The sequence below is a fragment of the Canis aureus genome, chromosome 30 (assembly GCF_053574225.1).
Source record: "Canis aureus isolate CA01 chromosome 30, VMU_Caureus_v.1.0, whole genome shotgun sequence".
Taxonomy (NCBI): domain Eukaryota; kingdom Metazoa; phylum Chordata; class Mammalia; order Carnivora; family Canidae; genus Canis; species Canis aureus.
Genome location: NC_135640.1, coordinates 37,672,033 through 37,680,710, shown reverse-complemented (window position 1 = coordinate 37,680,710; position 8,678 = coordinate 37,672,033).

The following is an 8,678-nucleotide window of genomic DNA, read 5'->3' as shown; positions in this document are numbered from 1 at the left end:
TTTGCCAGGGACGGGCTGAATTCACCAAATAGAGTCATCATATAAAGGACTCTGGGCATGATCGCACACACTCATATACTCACTTGCACTTGCCAATGGTTCTGGGAGTTAGCTAAGGATGTATGTTACCCTTCAGTTCCAAAGGAGACAGAGGAGAACCAGGTGTCTTCCTGAAGGTCATTCAGCCCTTAAGAGGCAGAGCCAGGGCCTGACCCGGCTCAGCTGACCCTAATCCACTAGTTCCTGCTTTGACATTGGGATTTCTATCACGAAGGTAAGCACATCCCCAATGAGAGCCACAAACAAAGTTCCCTATAATCACAAGACAGATCAAGGAGAGAAGCTGGTTTTCTGTCCAGACAGGAAGACAGTGAGGAACACAGCTGTGAGCTGCACAAATTACATACGTTCCAAGCACTTATTTATATCAACTTCTCAGCCCCACCCGCCACCCACTTCTGTAACATAACCAATATGCAGAACCAGAAATCTGCCTTTGAGCTAAGTGCCAAGGCCGCTACCAGTCACGGAGAGCAGATTGCGAATCATGTAAGCTGTGTGGACCTGCATCACTGCACGTGGAGGAGCTTGGGACTTTAAGCTGGGTGCCATGCAGAAGCCCCGCACACCTACGCTCGTGTGAACCTCGGACAGAGCGACTTGGATTCGAGTGGCTGTGTTCGCCTTAACTGATGAATCGATTCTCGCCGTTGACATACGGCGCCACGAGCAAATTTTTGGTTTTGAAAATCAACTTCTCCTTTAGGGACAGGTGTGGCCAAGTCTACTGTGGGTTAGAATATTCCCAAAGAAGTGCTTGTTTACCAAAGAGATCGTTAAACCACCTTGAGGGACGATATAATGGTAGGGGAGCCCTCAGAGACGTGGAAGTAAGTATTGGAATGTGAGGCAGCAATGATACAGTTGTTGAAAATTAGGAGCAATGGTCAACAGGGTTCTTTCGAACCGACTGTTGGTGACATAAAAACTGGAAAATTCTTTCTAAAAGTAACCAGGAGCATCTGGTTGAGCATCTACCTTCGGTTCGGGGCATGATCCTGGGGTCCTGAGATCGAGTCCCACTTCGGGCTCCCTGCATGGAGCCTGCTTCTCCCTCTTCCTCTGTCTCTGCCTCTCTCTCTCTGTGTCTCATGAATAAATAAATAAAATATTTTTAAAAAATTAAAAAAGTAAAAGTAACGAGGCACCACAAAATTATCTTCCGTGTGTTGAGTTGATTGTGGCCCAGCCCACTCCCTGTGCAGTGTGGTGCTGGGTGTACAGGCTGGGGCTGGGGACCCCGGCTTTGGCTTCTGGGCCTCGCTCTTGCACTCTGCCAGGGACCCTCCCCTCGCTCAAAACCCACACAAAGCAAACTCAGCCCCATCAGAAGGAAGAGGGCAGGCCTATTCCCTTTCTTTATGGGCCACTGCCCGAATTTCAGTAAGCTTATTCAGATTTATTTTACTCCCCGAACACCTGAGTCAGTGCTTATTTTTAAGCTGTCAAGAGATCATTCCAGAAATGAAAAAAGAAAAAAAACTTGTCTGTGTATACAGACCTTTTCCTTCTCTGCTCAGTCGATGTAAGTTCCTCTCCTCCCTATTTTTAATTTATTACTTTTTAAGTATCCTCTAAGTAGTAGATGTTTAAACACTTTTTAATCAGGGAAACTGCAGAGTGTAATTGCTGGTTTGGCAGGCGGTGGGGCCAGGAGCCCCTGGCGGGTGGACAAACGTGCTCCGCTCGCAGCGCTATCTTAGTGCAGAAGCACCTGGGTCCCATCACAGGCCCCAGGCATCCTCTGTCAGGTTTGGGAGGAGTTCTTCATATAGCCGCGGAGCTGGCTTCAACAGAAGGGACATGCAAAGAAGTCATCAGATCCTAATGTCATAGGAGTTAAGTGGGTAGGCCACGACGTGCTCCCTGAATGAAAACAAGGACCATTTGCATTTGGGGTGAAGGATTGCTAAAAGCTACAAAGCATGCTGTCTTCTGGCTTGATTGAGAAAGCAAAGATGGAATCAATTAAGCCCCACCAAATCACGTCTGTCAACTGTGAGTTGTCATGTGTGTTTATAGTTGCATGAGCCCTGGGAGCCTGCGCAGGCACAGCAGTCAAGGGAAACGGCACTGGGGGAAATAAATGCCAGCTCTCTACTCTTGCCATTTGTCTGTTCCTTCCAGAGTCGTAGGGAAGAATAAGTATCTCAAAACGAACACAGCAAGATACAGGCACCTTCTTGCAAAGCAATTACCGGAGGGGCAGGAGGTGATGAGCTGGCAACGCAGAGCACTCACTCACCTTTCGTGTTTTCTGCTACCCACCTTTGTCCCTAAATGTGTGTGCTGCGACAAATCCACGTCCCAGCATGGCTATACAGCCACGTGCCTGGAGGTGGCCCTGCAGGAAGGCACGGGTGCACTTACCCATCCAGACATGCCTTCAGTTTGCCCGGGGTTCCAGGTGATGCTCATACAGTTCTCGCCAGAAGGGTGCAGGCAAAGGGCTGGGGCCCTGTCCCAGGGGCCCCTCTCTGCTGCTCCAAAGCTGTGGGACTCGAGGCAAGTTACTCAAACCAGCTGTGTGCCCTCTCCTTGTTGGTGTAATGAGAATAATGATGCTGCTCTCTACCCCCCACCCTCAGCACAGCACCTCTAATCCCCCAGAGTCTCCTAGGGGGTAGTTGCTAAAAATGCAAAGTCTGAAACTCTGCTGGTTCAGGTGCCCTGAGTGAGGCTCTGGCATCTGCCTGTTGAACTCTGTCTGTAAGTGATGATGTGGAGAAGGACAGATGTCAAGTTAGGGGTCCCTTCAATAGTAAAGGTCGCAAGTCTCTGTATGATTTGTTATCTGTGAGACGAGGAGGGAGCCAGATGACACCCTCTCCCAGTTTTTGTGTTGGCTTTGGTCTACTTGGTTTCTGCCCGGGGACACTGAGGCCTTGGCTGTTTCTGAGCTACGCCAGCTCATCCCTCCTTGTCATCCTCGACGACTCAGGGGACGGGGACTAGGTGTGGTGATGCTGCTCAGTTATTCAGAGTGAGAGATGGGGGATGTGTGGGGGTGGTTGGGGAAGAAGAGCCCCTCCTCAAGGCCTGTCTTATTACTGGGTGCTGCTACACCCAGTCCCATGAAGCTGGGAGGCTTGGGGGTGAAATGAGTGAAGATTGTTCCCGGGGCTCCTGGGAGTCAGGACACCAACGTTGCACACACACCACCCCTCCCATCAGCAGCACGCTCCTATCTCTTCCTTCATCTGTAAATGAAGGATAATAATACCCGAGGCTGTGCCCTGTGGGGTGATTAGAGGCTCCAGTGACACAGGACAGGAACAGGAAAGGGTTGTGACAACTACACAGTTTATCAAAAGCTCTTTTTTTCTACTTCCTGACCTGGTTCCTGTTTCCCTGCAACTCATTCATTCCCTTGGCCCTCATTCAACCCTTCAGTTTCATTAATGATGGAGAATGGGTTTGGGAATGATGGATGAGAATTAGAATAGTTCTTTTTTTCTTTTCCCATCATATTCTAGCTCCAGGAAGAATGGAAGGGCCAGGGACCTCCCGGGGATCAGTGGAAACCCCATCAGGCACCCCTAATCATGGAACTCTGTGTGCCCACTCCTGCTGGTGAGATTGGCCAATGGCGTTACTATTTTTCTTTCTAATTTTGCACAGCTATGAGGCCTGTCATCATTTTCACCTCTCCCAACCTGACTGCTTGCTCTGCCGACTTCAAGCTCCAGCACCAGACAAAAAGACAACAGGCTGGTGGAGACTGTCCAACCAGCTCCCGCAACTGCATCCAGCGAAATCCCTGTAATAAATCCCTTGTTTTATCACTTCCTAGTGCTTTTCTTTCCTAACCAAACCCTGGCTGATAAAAGCATAATCCTATTTGCAAAATTGGACCTGGACTAACCGAGTGTTTTATATAATAGGCGACTCCAAGTCCACACTCTTCCAGTGCCCTTTGGGTTGAAGTCCTGCCGTTACCTGACTATTGCGTCTGATTTGTGTAGACTGCAGGCATTTCATTAAGGGCCCAGCTGATCTCCTTGTCTCAATTCTCTGTTGCCTGATTGAATTCTGGGTTCTTGCCACATCCTCCTGCCTTTATGGATATTTAAATATCTGAGCAGTGACAGCCATCTCCTTCAGGCATCAGCCTTGGCTCATAGCTGTGATGTCCTAATGTGACCAAGGACTCAGAGGAGTAGGGCTTGGCCAAATGACATCCGCTGATTGTGTTGACTGCTGGCTCTTTCTCCGTGGGGTCTCTGCAGGCCCTGCTGGGAGCGTTCACCTGCCCTCCCATGAGGTTTCCAGCTGCTGCCCTTCCTGACCCCTGGTTGTTGGAGATCCCACCTCCCAGAATCTCTTTGCTGTGGTCCCAGCAGCCATCCAGGAGGTTCCCTTGAACAGACTCTGAGATCTGCCCTTTCTCTGACAGGACTCATACCTGGTCCATGGGAAGCAGCTAAGTGTGCAGGGTGCCCATCACTAGAAGTTGACTTCATGCCCATGTGTTCCCATCCCATCTTTGCCCTGCTGCTGCAACCCTACAGCCTACAGCTTCCCATCATTGGGTTCTTCAAGCAAGTGTCAGATATTAATCCGCCAGGTCTCCCCAAATCCAAGGTCTCCAATCAATTCATTGATGTGGGTCTCTTGGTCTGAGATGAAGGGGGATACACACTTCCACCCAGGACCCCTGCAAGGTTTCTCCAGGAAAATCTTTTTCACAGGCTCTCCGTCTCCAAAGCCTGACCTCTTTATATCCCTGATGTGAGTTATCTAACTAGTCCTTGACCATCTACTTTAAAACATTTACGTGGAGATCTATTTTACCATTTACTTGTAATCTGAAATCTCCTACCCCAGGTGTCTTAGAGAAGGCATCCTATATAATACCATGTTCTGTAGATTGACAATACTTTCACAACAGGTCCCAGGGAGATGGTGCTCTCCCCAGAGTGTTACATGTGGGGTCTGGGCCACGGGGAAGCCCCAGAGGAGACGTGGGCATCAGGGGCCCTGTCTGGTGAACACAGCTCTTGGATTCCCGTGACTTCCACTAATAGCTGTGATTTGAAGCTGGCCAAACTGCCTTTCAGCTATAGTTTATCTTCCTGCATATGTTTGCCTGGGGCTGTGAGAAATGCTGCTCAACCATCTGATGGTTGTTTCTCATTGGACATTTATTCATCAATATCATGTCAGGCTTTAGGCTGACAGCCACTGGAAAGAGCTGGAAGCCCAGGTGCCATACCTTAGTAGGGGCTACACTCCCAGCACAATGCTCCCTTCTCCTATCCTGCCTTAGTTGTCTAGCATCTGTATCACTACCTTGCTGCATCCTCTTCCATCTTTTTTTTCAGGAATGCCTTTCCTTCTCTCCTGCCTCAAGAAATCCCTATTCATCAAGTTCTCTTGTCTCTGTAACTAGATTACAAGTGACTCAATGTCATATAGGGCACTTTGTCAGACTCAGAGAGGTTCCAGGATGGCTCAGAGTTCATACCAAGGCTTAGCAACACATGCGGAAAAGGATCAAGTTAGATGTTTCCAGTGGCTCTGAGCATGAGACATACAGCATTCAGAAGTATTCTCTGAAGGGCAGGGAAAGCAGAATGCAGTAGAGAACTTGACTTTATTTGATCTTTAATCTTTAAGCTGGTATCTTCTCCCACCCTCTTTACCATAGAGAAGCCACCATACTGGAGCTGAGGAAATTTGTTAGTGAGGTGCCCAAAAGACTCCCAAGGCTGGAGTTCCTGAGTTCCTGGAGAAGTAGAGGGAGATAGTGAGAAGAAAAGCAACAGTGAGAAGCTGTGTTGTGCCAGGCATGCTCTCAGCCCCTGCCATGAATTCCCCAGTGTTCGCTCTCCCAACTACTCAGTGTGGTGGTGGATACTCTCATCAAGAACCCACTTCACCAACTTCACAGTCTGGTGATAGTGTCTTCCCCAAGTCATGGCTCATAAGTGGCAAAACTAAAATATGAACTAGGAGGTCCTCCTCCGGAGTCCACACTGGGCATCCCTCTATTGTAACTCCACTGGCTTTGCAGCCTGGGAGGCAACAGGACAAATCCTCATCCTGCTACTCTCCAGTAGGCTCTGATTTGGGGCAGATCACTTGCTGTATCCATCAGTCTCAATTTCTAAGTTGAAGATGAGCACAATAACAGTTGGCTGTGAAGGTGAGAGAGGCAGTAAAATGTTGAGGATCGACTGATGGAAGAGACCCTCCTGCTTCCTCTCCCCTTGCCTCACACAAATGCATGCACCGAATAGTTTATCCTGGTAAGGGATAAAGCAGGTTGTTCTAGGTCGTGTTAGTTTGGCATGGGTTCGAACCTTCCAGAAAAGAAACAGCATCTGAAGAGATGCACGGTGTGTGCAGCGGGGGGCGGGGGGGGGCGGGAGGGGAGGCAGAGCAGAATCAGGAGTCCCCACCCAATGTGTGTTCTCGTCAGGAAGAGCCAGCTGACCTGGCTTACTGTACCTCCACTGCCTGTCGCACCCACCACGTCATGGTGATCTTTCAGGTGACTTCCCCCTTTTCACTGACTACTACACATTTCCCCCTTAAAAATAGCACTTTATTGATTTTTTCTTTTCCTAAAACATAATTTATGTTCACAGGGTAAATTTTGCAAAGCATAGGCAAAAGTAGAAAGCTCAGAGTCACAACCATGACAACCTCTTGATTACTCACCATCTCTCATTCTCAGGATTGAACAGGTAATTTTTCTTTCTTTGACTTGTTACTATTTTGCTAGACCCTTCCCCATGAAGCTGATGCTTCCCACTGATCTTCGGCCCACACCCTTGGGCCAAGGGACACAGGTATAGGTGCAGTGATGGGTCTGGGCCCCACACGGGCATCCCAAAGAGACATTCCAACCCACTGAGGATACAACAGAGTCACTTGCTGCACCCAGCATTCTCCTTCCTGGCCCATTCTCTACAGTGGCCCTGTCTTGTCTATGCCACCTGCCATCCACCTGTCGCTCTGCCACCACAGGACTGTTGCAAAGGCCCCCACTGCTCTCCTGACCACTGTCTTTACCCTCCCTCCATTTCTTCTCTGCACTTAGGCCACTGGTCCTTCTACAGTGCAAACCCTATCCCATCACTCTTCTGCCCGGAAGCCATGCATTGTGCACTTTGGCCCACAGGATGAAGTCCTGCCTCGCCTGCCTTCTCAACGTGGACCCTAGTGTCAGCAGGGCCAGATAAACTCCAGGCTCCCCCAGCCCTCCTTCTCCTTTCTTCACCCCCTGAGGTGGAGCCTGGTCATCCTCCCCATCTCAGAGTGAATGCCACCTCCGTGTCCCCAGTAGATGATTTTGGGGCTCTGCTTGCCTCCCGACTCCTGGACTCCCTGACTCCCCACCTCCAGGACGGCGACATTAGCTTTGGTTCCACCTGGCCCCCACTTCACTGAGCAGGGCTTTTGGGTCTGAATTAGGAGTGGGCACTGCTGGTTCATAAAAGAATCAGGACTGGCACCTCCTCTCTGACCTCTAAGCATTGAGGTGACTGGACCACTTTCCTAAGGTCCATGAGAAAGGGTGAAAGGTAATATTATCCTTTCTCATGGCTTTAATTGTCATTAGGGTGACTGACCATCCCAATGTGCTTGGGACCGAGCTGTTTCCCTGCTTGCAGGACCTGGAGTGCTGACACCAGAAAGCCCCAGGCAAGCTGGGATGAGCAGGTCGCCCCAGATACCATCTAGTGCTGGGAGTTTCACAGATTTGTATCTGCAGCCCCAGCCTCTCCCCTGACTCCAGATCCTGGGATCAAACACCTAGGTGGGGTTGGGTGACTGGGTGATGGGCACTGAGGAGGCAATGGGCAGGATGTGCACTGGGTGTTATGCTATATGTTGGCAAATTGAACTCCAATTAAAAAAAAAAGAAAAAATACACCTAGGTGGTATTTCTACCCTGATGTGTAGTGGGCATCTCATCCCTGTGGGCATCTTATGCCCCTGCCTGCTGAGCTCACTGGACTCCACCCATCCTTAAAAGTATCCCCCTGCTTCCCGCCCCAGGACTTTTACACTTGCTATGTCTTCTGTCCCCTGCTCTTCCTCTTTCAGCCTGAGTTTCTTCCTCACAGAGTCCTTTCCAGATCTAAAGCAGCCCCCCCTTCCCTGCTATTATTCTCATGCTGTCATATCACCTGGCTTATATCTCTCCTGATACTTACCCAGCCAGAAATCATTCTGCTCACGGCGCTAGGATGGAAGCCCATGACGGTGGGGAGTTTGTCCTGTTTGTCTACAACAGGGCCTGGCACACAGGAGCCTCAACAATTCTGATGAATGGAAGAACTAATCGATATATTGGAATAAAAATGTACTTGAGAGACAGAACCGAACGATTTTCCCAAAACAACTTCTGAGTCGGAGGATATTATTCACTGACAAAACGTCATGACTCTTCCATCATTTTATTTATGTATCTTCCCTCTCCGCATCTCGAGAGGGCAGCCAACGGTGGAACTTTTCCTACTAGAGTATGAATGCAGAGAGCAAATTGGGAGATTTGTCATCAGCCCTGGAAGGGAACATTCAGCATTTTACTGGATAGACCAAAGGATCATTAATTTTTTGAGATTTTATTTTTTTTTTAGAACAGTTTTGGATTCAAAGCAAAA